General features: G+C 49.1%; 1 protein-coding gene across 2 annotated transcripts in view; it reads left to right on the top strand.

Annotated features, from left to right (window-relative positions):
• NTN1 (netrin 1) overlaps window positions 1-22,028 on the top strand; it is a 178,252-nt gene that overhangs the window by 79,951 nt on the left and 76,273 nt on the right. The gene's annotated exons all lie outside the window — the stretch shown is intronic.

The following is a 22,028-nucleotide window of genomic DNA, read 5'->3' as shown; positions in this document are numbered from 1 at the left end:
CCATCAAGACGTCCCACGTCCTGCCCTATGCTGCTCCGTCTGTCACAGCGACTTCCTCCTGTGCCGTAGTTCGCTGGCTTACATCAGGGATGTCCAAACTTTTTTCAACGTTTTTCACCAAGGGCCATATGCGGTGAAATACACAAACAGCCGGGCCATTCACTCGAGGTAAAGTACATATTGCCTCACCTGGTTTATTTAAGTAAACTAAATATATTTTTGGAATTTGCTGCAGGCCAATTAACAATGGATTGCGGGCCACAGTTGGCCCGCGGGCCGCAGTTTGGACACCCCTGGCTTCCATCATCCCTGTGTTGTTTCATACCAGCTGATCGCTGCTCAGGTGGCCAGTTCGCTCAGTGTAGGCTTTCCTTTTCCTTTCCTTTTTGCTTAAAAATATCCAGGTTTTTCCATGAGTCGAGCAGTCTTTGGTGATGATTGATCAAAGGTTTGGTTTGATCAAGTACAGCAGGTCCTCAGATAAGGTCATTTTGTTCAGTATCATTATAATGTTGACCCCTGGCCAGGGCCACTGTCTGTGCAGGGTGTGCATGGTCTCCTCAAGTTGGCCTGGTTTTCTCCAGGGACTCCGGTTTCCTCCCACGTCCCAAAGCTGTGTCTGTAAGGTGGATTGGTGTGTCTGCACTGTCCCAGTGAGAATGAGGGTGTGTGTGTGAGTAGCTCTGCAATGGATGAGCCCCTGTGCAGGGTGGGGTTCCGCCTTGTCTGCTGAGCTGCCTGCCCGGATGAGATCTAGGCGATCGCAACCCTGACTTGGAATAAAAGGGTTGGAAAATAATCATCTTACTAGTTTTTATTCCCCTTTCTTAACATTTACTTCAGTGTTTACTACTGGAAGTGTTTTGAGTCTTTAGTAGAAGTTTGTGATGTTTCTGTGACCAGGAATGTACCGCAGAAACTTAACTCTTGTTTATATCAAGTAGCCTGTGGTAAACTTGGTTTTGTTCTATGTTGTTTCTCTTAAACTCGCAGTTTCCAAGCACCTCTTGTCTCTCCCTGTAGACCTGTTGTGAGCCTCGAGAGGAGCCGATCTGGAACCTTGAGGATTAAACCACCAGGCTATACATCCTGTCATGGGGGGTGGGACCAGGACAGAAGTTGGCCCTGTTTCAATACAGCGCCATGTAGGGTGAGGAAATATTAGGATGCAGGTGGTTCAGATGGACACGTTGGGAACATAGCTGGATGTGATAATTAAAACTCTCATGAGGGATGAGCTGGTCGTACAGTGAACCGGATTCCCACAGCCAGCTTGTTAATGACCCCACTGGTCATAAAACTCCTGTCTCCTCCCAAAGGGCAGTTTTCCCCTTCTTTTCCTAGAGGCCATTTATATTCAGGTTCTAGTTTCCTATGGCTTTCACTTTTTCCCCCTTGAGCTAGCATCTCCCTAGCTGCTCCCTCTGCTCCCTGTGCCTGGGGTAATTAATGTTTCCTTCCACAGTATAATATCTGGGGACTGTGCGTCATCCTATATTTGATTTCCTCCTCCCCCCCCCCCCCCCCCCGTCTTCTCTGTTCATCCATGCCTGTTCAAAGCGTGCGTCCTCTGTGATTTTCGTCCTCTCAGTTCAGGCGCTACTTTTTTCTTTGGGACCTCTCAGCATTTCTGTGCATACCTGGGATTATTATTATTCTGGGATAATTTGTGCTTGCTCTCATGTGCTCCGCAGAAGCTCTGCTGTCTCTCCACCCCTTCTGTACCCGGGAGGAATATGGTCAGCCACACCAACGCCCAGCCTAGGGTTGGCACCTCTGGTCAGGAACACATTTTCTCCCGAACACTACAGAACAGCTGATCTTCCACTTCCACAAAATGCCTTCCCCTCCACCACCCCAGGCTTTTCTTCCCCAGGCAATTGCACCTACTTCTTCAAAACAGTCCTCCTGTGACTATTTCCAGACCTCTCAATGTCTCTCAGTCACCTCCCCTGACACTCTCCAATGTGTCAGTGACCCTTTTCTGGATGTGGGAAAGCTGGAATAGGACCTGGTCAGTGGCAAGGCAGTATTGTCTTTCTCCGTCTGTATGCATTTGGGGTTCTATGGAGTTAGTCTCAAAATCACACTTGTTTTTTTTTTAGCAGCAACAACCCCCTCCTAATACTCTGAAGTCCTCTCAAGTTTGGTTCATAACTAGCAAATAGTGACTAGGATGACAGGCTTTGGGGTTGGGACAGTGGCGTTAATATCCCAGTGATGCTCCTGACCAGATGGGGCTGCTGTCAAGTTTGACCTGGAGAAAGCAAGTGAGTGTCAGGGAGTGTCATGCACCCGGGAGTGGGCAGGTTGTCAAGGCAGAACCCCAGCCCCCCAATCGTGTGCTTCTGTTTCTGATTAAACTTTTTCATTTTATTTCTCCTGTTACAAAGGTAATGCCTGTTGTAGAAAAAAAATAGATGATAATAGACTAGGGAAGAAAGGGGAAAATGCCAGTAACAGTTGATCCTACCAGGCGGAGTAACCGTGTTAACACCGGGGATCGATGGCTGGGTAGACCTTTTTCTATCTGTGTATGTTTCTATAACATGCAGTCACAGTACTTTTCACTCAATATGTTTTTGTCGTCCTTCCATGTTATCGACTAGTCTTCTACCCTGTACTTTGTGTGGCTGCGTAGTATTGCATCTGTGGGAGTGTACCATGCCTCAATTCATCAGCATTTAAAATTTGTACATTTGGGCTGTTTTAGGATTTTTTTGCTCTTTAACCTTTGCTGCGTTGAGTATCCTTCTAAGGTAACGTTTGTGCCATTCTCAGTGTTCCCTAAAGATAAATTCCTAGATGTGGGATTGCTAGGTTAAAGAATAAGCACATGTTTTAAGATTTTTGATACATGTTGTATCATTGCTCTCCCCCAAAATGTTTGTGGCTGTTTCATCATGTACTGGGCATTGGTTACTCTAAAAAATATTGGCCAACTTCAAAAACAAAAAGTGGTGTTTGGTTGTTTCAATTTGTATGTTTTTGAAAACTAACAAGGAAGGTTGAACATTTTTGAAAATTTGTATTTTGTGTATTACCTATTGGGGTATTCATACATTTTTCTAGTAAGAGTTCATTTTTTTATTAATGAATTCTTCATATATTAGAGATTATAACCTTTTGTCCACTTTTTGTCTTACAGATATTTCACGATGTTATTGATTTTATTATTATTGAAATTTTAAAATTTGTGGTGCTTTTTGACATGTAAAGTTTAAAATTGTCATATATTCAGATATGTTTGCAGTTTTTGCTTTTGGTGTCATCCTATAGAAAGGCCTTCTCAACCCCAGGATTATATAAATATTTACTTACATTTCCTTCCAGTAGCTTTTGCAGTTTCACTTTTTACATGTAAACTTTTAATCTGTCTGAAATATCTTGGTAGAAGGTATGAAAAAGTAGAGTATAACTACTATACTTCTTGAATGGTAAACCAGTTGCCTTAGCCCAACTTATTACTCAGCTTGTCCTTTTCTTCCCAATTTCCCCCCCATTTTATGAAATAAATAGGTCTCACTTTAGACTTTCTATTTTATTAAATTCTCTCTCTATTCTTATGCCAATTCACACTGTTTTGATTCTTGTGGTTGATGACACATTTTGAGACTTCCGTAAGCTTTGTGAATGGCACAACACCATGCAAAAAGCAAAGGATCATTCACATTGTTGTTCCAAGGCTTTGAATATTCTTACGATCATTGTCCTCCCTGGTGAAAGTAAATCTGTATCTTTTAAAGCTTTTCTTTAGGGATCCTGAGTATAGTGACTTTGTCATTTGAACCAGCAAGTGCGTAAGTCTTATTTGTAATGTCTGGCTTTTCCCCTGCTCCTAAGCCTCACACACTGCTTGGCACCCAGGAAAGATGGGTCTGTGTCAGCCGAGGTCCCTCAGTTCTACTGAATCTCATAATCACATCCATTTTTCTTAAAAATCAGCAGCCCCACTCTGCTGACTCATGTTCTCTGACTCCTCGACACTTTTCTTCCATAATTGGATGTGCCAGGAACAATCCTTGCTTTTTCCTTCCTGAGGTGGGGAGTTCAGGGTGGAAATGTGGTGGAGGACTCAGAGCTCCAGTGAGTTAGGGATGCCCCTTCCTCACTCCCGTTGCTGGGCTGTTGCCATGACGGTTGGACAGACATGTCCTGCCTGTGTTCTCCTCCCTCCAGTTTCTCTCTGATTCCACTTCCTGAACTTAGAGGGAACGTGTGGGTGGGAAGCCTGCTGGGTGGTCTGCCCAGACTTCCAAGGGATCCTTGGCCACACCCAGGGCCTAAGATGGGCCTGGGCCGCCCTCAGACCACACTCAGCTGTGCTTTCTCCTCCAGTGATGCCTACAGTGACGGTGACGGTGAGGAGGAGCCGGTGGTGGCCAGGTGGTGGAAATCCTGCAGAGGCCGCCTATTCACAGATCACAGTTGATTTCCTGAGCAGCTACCTGCTTTGTGCTCTACGTAATAGTAGATGCTGTGGGGAGTTAAAAGAAACCTGTTTTTCAGTGCTGGCCCTCATCCTGTTAGCCACGGCACTAGACAAGTGGTTGAGCTTCCAGCTTCCAGACCTAGGGACCTGACTGCCTCGGTTTGAACCCTGACTCTGCCACTGATTTGACACTTGGACGTATGACTTAACTTTTCTGTGCCTCAGTTTCCTCATCTGTCGAATGGGAATGATGCTTCCCAGGGTTGTTGTGAAGATTAAAGGAGTTAGTACTATATGTGAACATTTCACAGTACCTGGTGCATGCTATATGTTTGCAGTTATTATTATTATTGTTGTTGTTGTACCTGTCTTTCCTGTACTTCCGGTGGACCACAAGCCCCATGAGAGGCTTCTATCCTTTTTTCACCGTCACACAATCTTCCACAGAGTGGATGCTCAGTAAATATTCACTCATGTGAATTACTATTATCCCTTATTGCGCCGGGCTCTTTGTCACCATATCTGATCCAATCTTTACAGAGCCTTTAAATGAGGTGTTACGTCCATTTTACTGACGAGAAACTTGAAGCTCAGGGAAGTCTAAGTAACTTGGCAAAGTTGTCCAGACGGCAAGTAGCAGGGCCCAGAGTCACCCCAAGTCCACCTGATACCACAGTAGAGTCGGGATATGAATGGATGAGTGACAAATGGGGTGGGGACAAGGGAGACATATTTGAAAGAATTAGAGAACAATATAGCATTTAAGGAATTTCATTGGATCTAGTGATGTGGGTAACCTAGAGGTAACGGGCTAATGGGCAGTCGGGAAGGGAGATGAGTGCACGTCGCATCTTTGGGTTTGTGAAAGCAATGAAAAGCAAGGGGGTATGGAAAGCACTGGGCACATGAAGGGGCTTAGACACTCAGTTTGGCCCCCCAGGGGTGCTGTTGCCTGTTTCATTCTGGCTTGCCTGGCTCAGGGTCCTGGAGGTGTAAGGAGGGGTTCTGGGAAGGAGGAGGGCTTGGGGTTCAGCTCCTACAACTAACCGGTAGAAGGTCCCTGGTGCGAGGGTGCGGTGGGAGCCGTAGGAGGCTGGCACACACAGGGGACAGCCAGACACATCAGGAGCCATGGCTTCCAGGGCATCACACTGTGGTAGGCCGCAGACGCCCGCTGAGGGGGCTTGTGTTTAGGCAGTGGGGAGCCAGGATGGGTGTTTATGTGAGGAGCCATGGGCTCATTTTCACCTGGGGGGATGGGGCTGTGCCGCAGGCTGCCCTGTGTCCCATGGACATCCTGAAGAAGGGCCTGGGGAAGGCAGCCACGGGTGGAGCAAGAGGGAGGAAGAAGGCCCTGGGGAGATGGGAGCAGAGAGGTGGGCAGGGACTACATGTGGGAGGCCAGAGAGGGGGTGTGGGTTTTATTCCAAGTGTAAAGGGAAACTGAGGGTATGTGTGTTGAGCTAAGGCATAATATGATCCTATTTACGTTTTCATAAAATCACCCTGGCTGCTCTGTAGGAAGCAGGGGGAGGACCTGGGAGTTTCAGGTCAGAAATAATGGAGGCTTGGGCGTAGCCGTCTCCATTGGCAGAGAGAAGCAGGCACATTTAGGGTCCTTGTGGGAGGTGGTGCCATCAGAACTTGGTGAGCTACTCATGGGAACAAAAGGAAAAAAATGACCTCGAGCCCTTCTCAAGTGATCGTGCGACTCCAAAGCTTGGTGCCACTTGTTGGAGACACGGCTCCTGTGGTGAAGGGAGAGAGCAGTAGCTTCTGTGTCCCGTTTGTGGCCGTGGGGAGCATGGTACAGCTGGAGAGTGGGATGTTCAGAGCGGGTAGCAGATGCAGAGGAGAAGGGACCAGGCTCTATTGCCTGATTTCCCCGATGCACTCAGCCGGCCCTGGGCTTACTTGGCTTTAAAAACTACTGTGGGCTCAGGGGGCCACAGAGGCAATTACCAGGTACTTGTACCCCAGCCGTGGGGAATGGTGGAAAGTCTCCTGAGAAAGTGTGCCACCATCAATGATTTTATTAATGATACCAAAGGCTTAGGATGGAGTTAATCTTCCTGGGAATCAAGAAGAGAAAGTTCAAGTTCATCTAAGGGTATTCTAGGTTGCCCTGGCCTCTGCCGTCTGGGAGCAGGAGCTTCTGATTCAACCCACCCTTTCCCCTCCAGAACCTTCTTGTGGTTCACCAGTGAAATGGGAGGGTATTGAAGGATGGGCCATGAACACGGCGCTTCTGGCAGTCAGCCCTGGACCAAGGGAACCAGCTGGAGGGAGGTAGAGGTGGAAGTAGCTCCCTAAACTGACATCTGTACTTGGCCCATGAATTTCTTCTTGTCCCCACTGCACAGCGGGGATTCATCCTCTCCCCACCACCCCATCCTTGCCTCAGATTCCTGTTTTTAGGCTAATGTTCTTCTTCTAAACCTAAGGCTGCACCTGGATGTTTTCCTTGGATTCAGTTCTTGGGAGGAGGAAGAACCCAGGGTACTTACCATGGCTGTCCCTTTGGTATACTGCCAGGGAATCCTTTTACCCACTTCTCAAGGCCTCTCGAATGTTCCATCCCTGCCCCATTCACAGGGCTCCCTGGATGAAGTTCACCTAAACCGAGTGTAGAGTCTTGACCAAAATCAGAACCTGCCTGGAATTTCCAGGCACTGGGAGGACAGAAAGAAATAGTCCCTAGAGTTTAAAAATATCCCATGTGATGTTTATCAGAGGTGCTATGGAACAGAAGAAAGAGAATTTCAAGATGAAGCAAGGGGCCTGCAGCCCCATTTTGGACGCTGCCCTGAGTGACCCGGCCAGGGCCTCCTTCTTTGCTTGCAAAATCAGGGGGCTGGCTCTCATCTCCAGGCCCCTTTCGGCAGTAACACTATCCTGTGTAGTGCTTGTTTTCATTACCTAGTCCAGCAAAAAAGCGAGGGCTGAGATTAACACCCTCAGTTACGTCTTTGCAGAGCTCAGACCTGAGGAAATTGAAAAACACTCCAGCCAGCGTGGAACTGGGTTTACAGTGCGTCCATTGGAGACGCCAATGGGCCTCATTAAAAGGCACTTTGCCTGGAAGGCCCCAGAAAGCCGGTCTACTCGGAGGGAAGAGCAGTCAGACATGGAGGCAGACCCCCTGCACCTCCTGATGCAGTGGAAAGAATGCCAGACTGTGAGTTTCAGCTAAGTCTTCTGGTCTGACTGCTGCCACTCACTAGTTACGTTTACTCCCCTCATTGCTTTTCTTCTCTGGGAGGAAAGGGTCCCGTCAAGCACCAGCATTCTGAGTGACCTTGTGAATTTCATCACGTCTAAGGTTATTTTGAGCCTAAGGTTTGTGCATATGTTAAAAATGAGAGAAAAAAAAATCAATGAAATTAGGAATGTCCCCAAACCATGTCCCACTCACCATCTGCTTCCGAATCTCCATTGGCTCTGAGTTGTTGTTCATGTGTTTTTTGTACACTGTCCCTCCCACGCTGTAGGTTTAGGTGCTTGTGCAGCCAGTGACTCCTGAGCCTCCCCGGCTGCCTGGCCAACACTGGTTCCAGAGATGGCAAAATGTAGAAAAAGGTGCATCTCAGGATTGATGAAATCTCAGTCCAACAAAAGGAGTTTGAAAGTTGTGATCTCACAGTCTGGAGATTGTGTCTATGCCTCTTCCAGTGACCCAGCTGCTTGGGCATCAGTTCTAGAAAAAGGTGCCTTATTTGGGAACAGGCTCTTGCTATGCTGGTGCTCAGAATTCCTGAGATGTCTTTGGGCCTGAAAGCCATCAAGGGCTTGCTTGGACACCCCTGATAGGCGTCTGGTGACTCCTGGGTCAAGCTGGCCAATGGCTGTCTCTCCTGCTGTCTACCTTAACGTGAGTCAGCCAGCAAGTTTGGATTTCTCACTTCCAGGAGGCAGGTGGTGGGGTGAGAAGGGCAGAGCCTTTGAGGTGGGACATACATGAGTTTCCTCCCAGCTCTGCCATTCCCACAGGTCAGCTTTTCACGTGCTTGTCCCCCCAGCTATATGATGGAGGTGACCCTGAGGACTGAGGGAGGTGGCAGAGAGACCCCCCGCCCCCTTCCCTTTCCTAGATGCTAGGGGAGGTGATCAAAGATTGAGCAGGTGGTTCAATGCCTGCCCTCCAGGAATTTCTGATCTTGTTTTGAGAACTCTCTGTCCCCCAAAGCTGCAGCTGGTTGGCCAGCTGCCCAGGAGGAGACAGCTCCCACTGGCTACCCCTCAAATTCAACCTCCCAGGGCTGAATCTGTCTATTCTCCCAGACCTGCTCCCACTTGGGTTTCCCCTTTGGTCCCTGACATCTCTTAGATCCTGAATACCTCAGGGCATCCCAGATGGCTTCCAATTTTTCACATGCTAGTGTACGATCCTGGGTCTGCCTAACCACCCTTCCAGTGGGTTTCCTCTTCCTTTCCTCCTTACCCCACCCTGTTTCAGGCTCCCAGCCCACACCTGCCTGGCCTCCAAGCTCCACACTTTCCCACCGAAGTTTGCCATGCCTTGTGGCACAATGGTGGTTCTTTCCTTGTGAGCATTGTATCCTGTTTTTCTTAGTGTCTTGGACTCCATTTTCTCACTAATATTGAGGCTAGGCTTACATCCACTGTGGAGCTCTGTCTGTCCTCCTTCTGCCTGGGGCTGGGATAGGTGCCCCCCCCCTCTTCTGTCCCTGTCCTAATTCCCTGTATGTGTTACAGTTATGGTCTCCTGGCTATTTCCCCAAACTGCCAGGCACACTCTTGCCTCAGGACCTTTGCATTGGCTGTTTCTTCTCCTGAAACATTCTTCTCTATATCTACATGGCTCACACCTTAACTTTTTTAAGGCCTTTACTGACATGTCACCTACTCAATGAGGCCTCCGTGACTACCCTATTTAAAATCACAACATTCCTCTGACACACAGCACACCCTGTCCTCCTTTTCTGTCTTATTTTTTGCATAGCACTTATCATCCTCTTACACACCATACAATTTCCTTTGTGCCTTGTGGATTGTCTCTTTTCCATCACTGGTGACAGGGATTTTTGTCTGATTGTTCACTGCTGAATCCTCTGTGCCTGGCACAGTGCCTGGTGTGTAGGCTTTCAATAAATATTTGCTGAATGAATGAATAAAGTGCATTTACCCCATTTTTAAATGGCCCATTTTGGCCTCTTCTCCACTAGATTCTGGCCTCTGGAGGGCAGGGCCTTGTTGCTTGTCTTTGTTTCGGCCATAGTATTTCCTTGCTTCCTTTTTGATGAATGAATGATTGTCCCAGCCTCTGAATTCTCTCAGTAGAGATCTGAGCATGGCACTTTGGTCCTTGAAAGGCTTGCTTTTGGGGTGGTTTCTCTACAGCACCCACTCCATCCTTTATCCTCTAGCCATGTACACACTTTCCTCCTCTCCCCCAGTCCCTGACGCACATACTGTGGGCTCACTATTCTCTTCCTTTGTCCACTAACAAGTGACGTGCTTGTTATACATTATAGGTTCCCACCTCCAAGCCTTTGCCTCTGCTTTTCCACCTGCCTGGAATGCCCTTGGCCTCCTGGAAAACTCCTATGCATCCTTCACTTGCTTGGAACCCCTGTTCCCTGTGCACACGCTGTAGCCCCGCCCCTCTCACGGGGGACCCGCTCCCTAGGTCATGTCTACCTCCTGGGCTAGAATACGAACTTTTCAAGCCAGCTCCCACTTCCTGTGCCCCTTTGTGCCCCTTGGGCCTAGCACGGTGTCTGGCGTGAGGCTGACCTGTTGGTTTAGTGAATCAGCAAGGACACGAATGACAGGTCCACACAGATCATACCAAGCTCCATTTGACTGAGGGTCAGAGTGAGTGCAGTCTGGCCTGACAATGGAGTATTTTACGTGTCATTGGTTAGAGGTTGTGACCAAGCCCCTGCACAGACTGTAAATGCTCACAGTTTAAGATGAGCTCTCCTTCCCCCGTGATTGCTGACCATACGTTCACCGCCCAGAGCCATGCCAACATCTTCCAAGCCCTGGACAACTGTTTAGTTCCCTTCCTGTTTCCTCCAGGAGGCTGCACCTCTCCAGTGGAGAGGTCTGCGACCCCTGAGCGTGTCTGAGGGACTTAGCTAATTGCATCCCCTGGAGGCCTCTGGTAAGGCAGTGTAGGGCAGGCAACTCCAGGTGTCTCTCCACATCCTCTTTGCCCTTCAGAGGTGGTCTGGCTGCAGTCCTCACTCTCTGGACCTGTTGAGCCGTAGCCAGGAGGTCAGGTTCCCGCTTGAGGATGTGCTGCAGGAAGATCTGTGCAGCTCAGCACCAGTGGAGTCATCTCTCCTCCCTGTGCCTTGGCGTTTGGCTGGGTCTGAACCTAGACCTGTGCTGACCATGGGGTGTGTGAGCTGGGGCCCTTGCTTTGTTCTTGTTGGAACTGAAAAGCAAGTGGGCTGGCCGTGGCCTTTCATTCTGGAAAAGGGGCTTCCTAGTGAAAGTTTAAAAGCCCCACCAATCACGGAAATGGAGATCTCCCTAAACTAGGGACCTCTTTGTTACTGGGGCTGATAATAGCTCTCCTCTTGCCCTCGATTGACTGGTTTCTTGCCAGTTTCTTCTTAGTGATAACAGGGTGCACCCCCTGCTCCCCACATTCTTTGTACTTCTGGGGTTGCTACCACGTCTCCCTCAGAACAGTCTCTCTGCATGTCATTTGGAAAACAAAGGTTGGCTCCATGGGTGAGGTGGGGTGGGATCTCACTTCTTGTATATTAAAATTACCTGGGGAGCTTTCAAAACTGCCCACTTCAGAGTCTCACTTGGGCTAATTAATCAGATTAATTAATCCCCATTTGGGTGTAGGGAAACCACACTTGTTTTCTTTTTAAAGCTTTCCAGGTGAGTCTTCCATGTGGTAAGAGTGGAGAACCATCAGAATAACTGTTCAAACCAGTTGTTCCTTTTATGCAGCCCTGTGCTTTCAGACACCCGTTTGGCTGCAGATGCTCATGCTCATTGCCCTGCCTGGACCCGTCCAGGTGGAAGGTGAGCATGCAGATACAGCCCCTGCGTCACAGAGCTCAGAGTTGAAGCCCGAGGCCCGGGGTCTTTTTCATGGTGGCTGCTTGCTAGGTATTTGCAGACCTGAAATGAACCTCGCCAGGACTGCTTGATATTGAGTCCAGAGAGAGGTGAGCAAACTGGTTCCAGGACTTGATGGCCCAGTTCAGGAGGCTTGTCCCTTGGTTCCAGGCCCAGGGGGTGCCGCCTTCTGAATGGGCACCCCACACACATGCCCCCAGCACCTTTAACCCCCTTCCCCAAACCCAAATCCTCGAAGCTCTCTACCTAGAAACTGGCAACTGCATCCGTTCCGGGGGCCCAGTGAGACACAATGTCCCCCAACTTCTGACTCTCCCAGTTCCATCTTCTCTCTGTCTCTACTCCTTCAACTGAGATCTTCCTCTTTGTTCACCTTTTGCCAGGTCTTTGCATCTCCACCCTCGTCACCCCCCTGATCTGGTCTTTCTCTGCCACCAGAGTGTCACTGACCTGTGGATAGTGTGTGAGAACAGCTGCCATCTGGGTCTGAAAATGCCCCCGCTCCCCATACACGTTTGCCTACCTCTGTGAATCTCTCCAGCTGCCACCCTACGCTGTAGCCTTCCTGCTAACCAGACCACACTGATGTCGTTCTCATGCAAGGCTGCTTCTTGCCTCTAGGCCTTTGCACATCCTGCCCCCCTATTCTTAGAAGGCTCAGTTTGTCTCTTGCTCCCAGCAGTGTTAGTTCATTAGCCACACTCTGAGGGGGACTACTTAGTCCTTCATGCCCATCAGACTCTCTCCTGACCCCTGGAGCAGAGGATTGGGTTAAGACCCATGCTCTTGGAGCCCATCGACTTCCTCCCAAATTGTAAAGATCCCTCGTGTTGGTGGGTTCCGATGGTGTTTATGGAGCTCATTCTTTCTGTAGAGACTAGACTCTGACTCCTAGTCTTATTGACAGGTTGAGGTTCTGGAGTATTCTTGGTGGAGCCCTGGTCTTTAGACCACCCTGCACCAATCTGACTTGGCTTCCAGAGTTTACAGGGCATTGGACTGGCTTTGCTTTGGGGAGACCAGAGTTTGAGCCCCAGGCCTACTCATACCAGACTGAGAGTAACTGAATATTGACTGAGCCTGGCCCACACTCAGTGTCATGAACAGCCCCCGCCAAAACGTGTTCTGTGTTATAGCCCCATGCAAACACGCAAACATATGTGCACTCACATATGACACCTGTCCACCTTGCTCTCTGCTGCAAACTCTAGGCCTGTTTCCTCACATCTTTCTGGTGTTCTGAGCCATGCTGCTCTCTCGAGTCTTTCTAGAGTCAGTCCACACCGAGGAGAAGCTGTCATGGGCCGTGAAAGGGACAGCTTTCCCTGAAAGGAGTGGGCGGGAAGTTTTCCATCACCAGGCCAGCGGCCAGGGTCAGCGGACTGAGCTCTCACCTCTGTTCGTCAGTCTTTACCGAACCAAACCAAACTGAAATGTATTTTGTTCAAAATAATTAATAGGATAGTAACACAGTTTTAAAAGGACAGTGCCCACCCCCCAGCTTTATCACGGCAACATTATGCTTTATTTGGCGTCATCAGAAAGTGGGTGGAGTGAGGACAGAGGGAGGCCCTGATCGCTTTGGTATTCAAAAAGGAATGTACATGGATGAGAAAAAAAAAAAATGATTTCTCGTTCAGGCAGATTCTCTGCTTCAGGAGTCATGAGAGAGGCTGATGATCCAAACTCCTGTGGTCTCTATTTTTCCTACACCATTTCTTCTGCCTGGAATGCCTTTCTCCCCTCCCCCATATGCCCAGCTCCTATCTATTCTTCAAGACCTGGCTCAGATGACACCTCCTCTGTGCAGATTTCTCTGTCGAGCCCATCAAAAATGGGCTCTGCATTTTCTGAACCCTCCTTGCACATTATCAGTGCCTGGAATTTGAGTTATGTCTGTGCTTTGTCCTTCCTCCTACCAGACTGTAAATTCCCAGAGGCCAGTGACCGAGTCTCCTGTTCAGTTTTGTACTACCCAGGTCGGTGGGCACTCCATGAAGATGTGTTGAGTAAATGAATGAATGAACAAATGAATGAATACACACAGGGCCTTATTGTTGGGGCAAGCATGTCTCTACTAGTAAGAGTTGGGGAACATTCTGGGTATCCTGGGCAGGACCTGGAGCTTTCCCCGTGTCTGGTTCCAGGAAGGAGCTGGGTGTTTCAGGATGGCCAGGCCAGAAGCTGTGTCCTGCAGTTTGCTCAGGGCGGGCGCCACTGAAGTCCCACAAATCCCATCATGAAAAACCGTGAGCTATAAGACAGGCTGCACGTCCCTTCCCCAGCCAGCCTCCACAGCTCCCCACAATGAGGCCAGCAGCCTCCTAAAGCCACAGGGCCTGCTGGTTTGCAGGAATCCCGGTGTTTTTTTCCCCGGCGAGTGACTTTAAATCGTCTTAAAATGATTGCTCAACTTGAAAACTCCTGCAGGCGGTGTCTGGGGTGGTTTGGATGCTGCTTGGCATTTCATTCCTTTCCCTAAATTGTTCATTATTTCATTTGCATAAATTTTAGTGGTGAGATACTGCCCCAGGCGTAGGAAGCTCAAATAGGCCTCATAATGGGGCAACACAGACGAGGGGTAGGACTCGGGCTGGCTGAGGCGTGTGTGCCTGTGATTTTCTCAGCTCTGTCTTCTGCAAGAGCTCCTGCAAGGGTGGCTGCTGAGGAAGATAAGAATGTGCTGCTTCCAGGAGGCTCAGGACCCCAGCCCTGCCCGTCCCTGACCTCAGCCTGTCCCCTTCTCTCTGCATGTTGTCACCAAAGGCCCTTGCTCGGGTGGGAGACAGTGCCAGACAGACCCTCGCTCCCACCTGGGCTCCGGCATTCCCTTCCCATCCATCAATCCATCCGCACCGCCTTATTGAGCGCCACCGGGGGTACTGACAGCCAGGCGCTGGGTGCTGCCACGGGCAGGTGAAGAAGCGAAAGACACAAGGAAATCAGACTCTTATGCAGAGGCGGGGGTTGGGGGGCAGTGTGGACAAGACAAGGCAGCTGTGTAAGGTACCAGGCCAGGGGGACTGGCAGTCAGAGCTTTGGGGGTGGGATGTGGAGGAGAGAGTTTGGGACCTGAGGGCTGAAGAAGGGGACCTGAAGAGGATCTTGAAGGTTGGCCAGGAACCCCCAGGCGTGCCCCAGGCTGGCCCCTCAGGTGTGACTGAGTGTGCCATTCTTCGATGTGGTGTGTGGTGGAGGAGGTGGGGATGGCTGCTTCGGGTCAGCTCTGTGGATGTCATGCAGGAGGGGGTTTAGTCGGAGGGGTCTTTGAGGGAGAGTGAGCAGGTGGGCAGGGCTGGAGCACAGCTTGCAGTGGAGAGGAGTTGTAGGGGAGACACAAGAGATTGGGGAGATGCGAGGAGACTCAATGCCAAGTTGAGGAATCTAGATGTGTCCTTTAGGCTCTGTGGGGCCAGAGCAAGTTTCTGATCAGACAAGGGGCCTCATAAAAGAGACACTTTAGACCTGTCAATTGGGCAGTGGTTTGGGTACAAGAAGAAGGAGTGGGGCATGAGGCAGGAGCCCAGACCTGATGCCATGTGGGCGGGTAGTGGGCACAATAAGGGCAGAGGCAGCCCCTAGCAGGCAGCCCCAATTTCTCAAACCTGGCACCTGCCACCCACACTTATCAGCTTCCCCTGAGGCAGTACGGAGGAAATCCAATTTTCACCAAACCCTGGCTTCAGGGTCAAAGGTAAGGCTGTTTCAAGGACAGACTTGGCCTTCACCTGGCACGGCCCAGGGGGAGAGCTTGTTGAGGCCTAACAGATTTCATTTCCAAGATAAATGATTCCCTCACTCTCTCCAGAAACTCAGTCAATCCCATGTCTCTCAGTATTTGCCAAGAACCTCCTGTGCGCCCAGCATGCTTCTGTGTCCAGTAAGAGAAGAGGAGAGAAATAAAACATGGCCTTCGTCCTCAAGGACCAACCATAACCACATTCAGTGGAATTTAAATTAAACATTTTTGGACCATGACACACAGTGAAAATATATTTACCATTATGAATCATGACCTAGTACATCTGTCTGTCTATCTGTCTGTCCATCCGTCTGTCCATCTATCCGTCCATCCAAAATAAAAGTTTAACGAATGTGTGATCCACCCTGATATTTTCTGTTTGCTTCCTTTTTTTTTTTAATGCTGTGCCACAACTCACTAAACTGATCTTATGATTTGTTAAAGGGTTATTACCTTCAGTTTGTTAAGCGCTGGCCCCACTGGAGAATTGAAGCCAACATATGTACACCATAGTAGCAGGCAGTCTAGGAGAGCCGCATGCTGCTTACTTAAAGAATTGTCTGATAGTGTAGGCTCTTCATGTGATGGTTCACGGGAAAGGGAGGTCATTGCCATGGACCATAATAAAGAGCTGGAGTTCTGCACTTATGGTGGCATGGCGTCCAGCTGAATGTCTGCAGTCCCACTTCTGGCAGTATGGCAGAATGGATAGCCTGCCTCTGAAGACAATGGAAACAAACGATAGAATTAAATTTGAAAAATGAACAAAACCAGAAACTTAAAAAAAAATAATGATAATAATGCACCACTGTGCTGGCAAGAGAGTAAAGGCGTCTGTTGAAGACCACAAAATGAAAAGGAGAATTATGGAGATGAGCAAGAACGGGACTAGATTTGGATGTAAGGGTACCTGTCAAACACTTGTGACCTGGAGCTTCAGCTCTGTGGGACTCAGGGCCAGAGATAAAGGTAGGAAGTCTAACAGATGTCCACAGAAAGCTTAGACCCTAACGCACTACACTCTCAGTGTAAAGGCCCACGAGAAATAGACCTGTTGAGTAGAGGGGAGAGTGAGGAGACCAGCCTGTTTTGACCTTGTCACTGGATGGAAGGGAAAAGATGGTTTCTGGAGAATTCATAACCATGAGGCAGCTCTTGGATGGGTTTAAAACCCAAATTCATGACCCCTGTGCACGTCAAGGATGATGTGGGCTTGGACTAGAGAAAGATGTAATGGGATATGGGAGAGATTTTGGAATTTAAAAGTAAATAGGACTTGGTGATGGATTAGATAATAGGGTTGAGGAAGTGGGAGGTGACAAATGTGACTAGTACATTTCCAGCATGCACTTGTGGGTAGATGAAAGCATCGTGTCCTGGAAGCCAACTGGATTTGGGAGGGATTGTCATGACTTTGATCTTGCACCATGTTAAGTTTGAAGTGCATTTGAGAGATCTGAGATGTGGGGCAGGCAGTTGGATACACGTGTCAGAAGCTCAAAGAAGATTTCTGGACCAGAGATATCAATCTGGGAGTCATTTCTCCCCAAGAAGATGATAATTGAATTGGGTGATATTATCAAAGGAGAGAGTCAAGTGAGAGGAGAGAAGGCCCAAGTTCTCCTGGAAGAACTCCAGCTTTGATTAAGGGCAGGCATGGAAGGTAGACAGGGCCATGGGAGAAAAACCAGGCGCGTATACTGCTGTGAACATCAAAGGAAGAGAGGACTGCCGAGGAGATGTGGCAAACACTGTCAAAACTGCTGAGGTGTCTAATAGGGGAGATGGAAACGTTGATTGGATTTGCAGTATCGGGGTTGTGGGTGGCCTTAGCATGGGTGTTCTGATGGAATAATGGGACAAAGAAGGCTGGAGGTGAGGCCATGGAGAAGCTGAGCTGGGAGGCCAGGAGAAAGGGTGGCTGGGGGGAGATGTGGGATGGAGGGAGGGCTTTTAGAGAGGGGAGCAATTTGTGCAAAACTGCAAGTAGAATGAGAGGGTGAAGGGGAACAAAAGGGAGAGGCTGGGTACCTGAGGGAGAAGGGATAGGTGATGGTGTATTTTTCCTGAACAGGCAGAGGGGATAAGTCCAAGCCACAGTGGGGGGACTGGCTCTGCACAGCGGGAGGAAGCAGAGTGCTGGGCCTAATGAAGGAGGCTTCAAGGTTGGGAGCGGCTGGTTGTAGGAGCTCTTGGCTTCCATTTCCTCTGAAAAATAGGTGAGGCCAAAAACTGCAATTGTGGAGATGAGGAGGGAGATGGTAGGGGCTGGAGGTTTAAAGAGGGTGGGGAGTATTTGAAATAGGGAATCATTCCAGGGAGTAGGAGAGTTGACAAGTCTTAAGGACCCATTCATTCATACATTCATGTACCTGCTGTGTACCAGGCACTGTGGTGTAGGCTTTGAGGGTATATCAGTAAACAAAACATCCCAGAAAAGTCCTTGCCCTCATGGAGCTTACATTCTAGATGAGAAAAGCCTAGTAAATAAATGAGTATGTAAAGTATTATATGCTATAATATAATAAGCAAAATCAGTATGTAAAGTATGCGTATGCTGTAAGATGACGTGCTACAGAGAAAACTTAAACAGAGGAAAGGGGTGTGGGAGGGCTGTGGTGGGAGTTTATAAGTAGGATGTTCAGAGGAGGCCTCACTGAGAAGGGACAACTGAGCTAAGACCTGAAGGTGATGACGGAGTAAAGTGTGGCTGGAGAGATTCTCTGTGGCCATGGACTCATGGAAGTTTATCTGCCCTGTGGTGTGACTTCTCCAGATGGGCTGGCTGTCTGGATGGGAGCAGAGGAGAGAGGAAAAGGGCATGGTGAGAAAGGGATCACAGACCCAAGGGCCCTGGGCATTGACTTACTTGTTCGAGTGGATGCTGGTTTGCCCCAAGATTATGGTAGGGTGAGGAGTGGAGAGAAATCAGAGGTGTGGCCAGGTGACAGGGGGAGATGGACAGGCCTGACCTTTAGATGGGGGAAGAGATCCCCTGGAGGCTCCGTTTTCTTCCGTAAGGGTCATCTCTGAGACTCTATGGGTTTCACAACTCTGTGCTTAGCAGTTACTTTAGTTCCCCACAGCAGAAGCCCTGCTGAGGTGTTCTGGGGGGCTTCCCCCTCTTTGCTACCCTCACATTTCATGCTGTATTTAGTTCTTACCTTGCCTCTTGTTCTGTTTTCTACCTAAGATCATACTTCAGCTCCCCCTTTTTGCTGTGTTAGAATTCCATGGAAACAGAGTAAGGAGAATGTGGAGATGGCCCCTTCTGGGGATAAATAGCATCAATCTTAGTGGTGAAAACTGTTGACCTCTATTCGGGCTGCTGAGACTTTTTTCCCTTCTGTACTATTCTCGACTCTGTTCTAGATGGTTCAGGTTCTGGAAAGGAAAGATGGTCACCATGAGAATCCCTTAAAACTCTGGGCACAAACCGAGTCAGGTGAATGCTAGAAGAGTCACATCTTAAACCACGAGGGCTGGCCTTGCTTCCCCAGGGATGGAGGACTGTGGGGGTTAAGGGTCTCCCCTAATATTCCCCTGGCCAAGAATCCTGAGTGGATTGCTCTCTGCTTTTGTGTCTGTCTCCCCGTGAGGAAGCTATCCAGGGCACAGACCATCTCATCCTTGCAGCCAGGAGACCTTCTTCAGATGCCTGGAACTGTGTTGTCAGAATGATAATAGTAACTTCAGTTACTGGTCGTCTGTGTCAGCTGCTGTTAATGTTAACAGATGGGCACCATTATTGTCTCATTTCCAGATAAGGAAAGTAAGGCACAGAGAGGTTAACAGACACGCCCAAGGTCAGGTTCACTGAGCTAGTGTGACAGACTAGATTGAACTCCTGCATCCAGCTCCAGGCTTACCCTCTGCACTGTTATACTAGTCTTATCTCATCTGATAAAGGGCTGCTTGTAATTACTCTTTCTTTATAGGCCTAGAGAGGTCAAATGACCTGGCTCAGGTCATACAGGTGGAAGATTTAAACAGATTCTGGAGCCCCCTTTTGATATCTCGTGCTCCTGCCTCAGTGGCGTCTGCTGATAAAACAGACCAACAAATGGATAAAACCAAGTCCACACTTGGCCTAATGAATCCCGTTGTTACAGCTTGTTTGCATTTGTTAATTCATTTTCCAGACAGAACCACAGGCCAGTGTCCTTGCCTCCTTCCCAGTGTGCCTGGCCTCTGGGGGCCCTGACCTCCGCCCTGCGCCATCTTGAGGTCCGAGCTCTGGGCCCAAGGAGGAGAAGGGGCTGGCTGGCCAGGACGAGAGGCCGACCATGTGAACAGTGGTGCCTGGCCCGGCTGCTTGCTCCCTGGGTTGGGCAGGCGCATGAAATTTGAACTCTGGAGGGAAATTTACTGCACAATAAAGGAAGAATGGCCCGCTTTGGGGACAATTAAAGCCACATTATTGTGGAATTACAGAGGACGCCCGGGGAATTAGCCAAATTCAAAGCAGCCAGAAGCACCAGGGCCAAGACTTGTGGGACGTTCACATGTGGGTCCCCCCCCCAACTTGTACAAGGAACCTGTCTGGTTCCCAAAGCCCCTAATTTTAGGGCAAGAAAAGACATTTCCAAGGACTTTACCTGAGGGGAGCTATTGTCATAAAACAACCCCTGCGTGGCCCTGATGGGGAAGTAGTTTGTGCCTTAAATGGTTCTATTCTGGTTTCACAGTCAACCAAGTCACTGGTGGCCGTCCAGGGGGGAGGGCTAACCCCCACCGTTTCCAGGTGAGAAAGGAGGTGCAAGGATTCTGAGCCATCGCCGAGCAGGGAGGGTTCCAGTTCCAGTGACCCTTTGCGAGCTGTGTGAACTCAGCCCGCGGCCTTGCCGTCCTCACCTGTAAAATGGGCTTGGCGTGAGAATGTTGGGTGGATAAAATATATAAAAGTAGGTCCCTAGTGCCTCCATGTTTTAATTTTATGGCTTCCTTTGATGAGAAGAACATAAAACTGTACAGTGTGGGGTATTTAGAAGAACAAATGTGTTTGTACTAGTTTTCCATCTGTGCCTCCCGTGGAGAGGAAGCCGGCTAGGAGATTGTGTTTCTGAAGTCACGGGTTGGGGAGCTTCAGTTGTCGAGGGTTGGGAGCCCCCCTTGGGAGGCCTCCAGGGGCACCCTTTCACACACACCCCTCACTTATCTCCATGGCTTACCTTGAGGGCAATGTTGTGTGCTTCATGATGGGGAAACTGAGGAAGTGATGGGGGAGCAGCTTAGGAAGGTTTAAGGTGGGATGGCAGTGATCCCTGCTTCAGGGGGAGGTTCTGAAGCCGAGTAAATGTAATCGTGGGTGTCTGCTGCTCACCTCGGCGCCTGCACAGTGAAGACTCGAGGCAAGTCACCGGTCACTGTTATGGTGTCAAAGTGGGTCCAGATGGCCAGGTATAAGCTATTCCATCTTTCCGTACTGCCCTCACCTTCCGCCTTCGCCCTCTGTTCCCCACCGCTTGCCCACCTCATCCTTCAGGCCGTCTCCGGACATTTGTTTTCTGTCTTCCCTTTCTTAGAGCCCCCAGAGGTCCCTCAGCATAAAGCTGTACTGGTGCATTTTGGCAAAAGATTCTTCTGCCCTAAAGCCTTTGAAACCTCAGAAGACTGGCTGGTTTTGTAGCTAAGCCATGGCTATTGGAGCTGTCGCAGCACTGACTCTTCCCGGGGAGGAAGTGGTGACTGTCGTCTCTAGGCTGGGTTCCCTAGCTGTAGCTGATAACTTAGAACAAGGCTCCAGAAGGACCATTTGGTTTGTTTTCTGCAAATGAATCCCCCACATTTGCCCACAGGGAAGTTCTTCCTCTGTTTTCTTCCTACATACATAGTTCCTACCCCAAGGACTGAGGATCATTTATAGACTGGAAGACTTTTGAAGACTCCCCTTCCACTAACTCATGTATAAGATAGTAACAAGGCCAGTCCTAGCCTGAAACCTGGAATGGTCTCCCAGCCCAGAGGTAGAAAGCTGTATGAGTTGGAAGGACTTTTATCAGTCTAGTTCCTCAGAGCTGGAATTTCTGTACTGTGTCTCTCTGCTTGAATGCCTCCAGGAATGACAAGATCACTCTCTCAGGGGTGGCCCGTTTTGTTCTTGGTCAGCTACAATCTTCCTTTTCCTGTCACTTTCTTAATTCTGTGGCAGGCTACCCACATTCTTCAGTGATATGATGATGTTTAATTAAAATTTTTAATTGTAAAGTCATACACACTTTACTGGTATCTAAATAAATGTTACCTACTACTTTGATGAAAATAACTGGATTCAGAATTGGGGTTTAAAGTTTGATCAGTTCCACCACGAAGCATGTCCTGATGAAAATGGCTTTTTGGGGGTAAAGATTTTGGGCCATTCTGATCCTAATTACCTTCATCCTCCTGTTTCTCCCTAAACAGCAGCGTGATTCCAAATGGGGATCTTTGCATGTAGAATGGAGGCATTCTAGGTAATAGTGGGGCCCCTTGAGACCCCGGTGGGGGCAGTGAGGAGGCCTGTCTGCTCCTTACTGATGGTGTCAGCAGTCAGGAGAACACTTTTTGGGTCATTGGATGGGCAGGGTCTTTCCCTTCTCTCACGTCTCCACATGCTCTCTTTAGCAGATGGAGAAAGGGAAGTGATTAAGGAAGGATGAGAAGGCACTGACCAAAAAGGAAATGAAGACTTAGATAACCCTCGGGGTTCAGAAGGGCCTGACAGGCCTCTTTCCTGCTGGTCCTCTTGAATTGAGGGGCCTCTTAACCTTTTCTGGGACTCTCGTGTGCTGAGAAGCTCAGTTG

The sequence above is a fragment of the Rhinolophus hipposideros genome (assembly GCF_964194185.1).
Source record: "Rhinolophus hipposideros genome assembly, chromosome: 20".
NCBI classification, from domain to species: domain Eukaryota; kingdom Metazoa; phylum Chordata; class Mammalia; order Chiroptera; family Rhinolophidae; genus Rhinolophus; species Rhinolophus hipposideros.
Note: the sequence above shows the minus strand (reverse complement) of the source record. Positions and strands in the feature narration are given on the sequence as shown.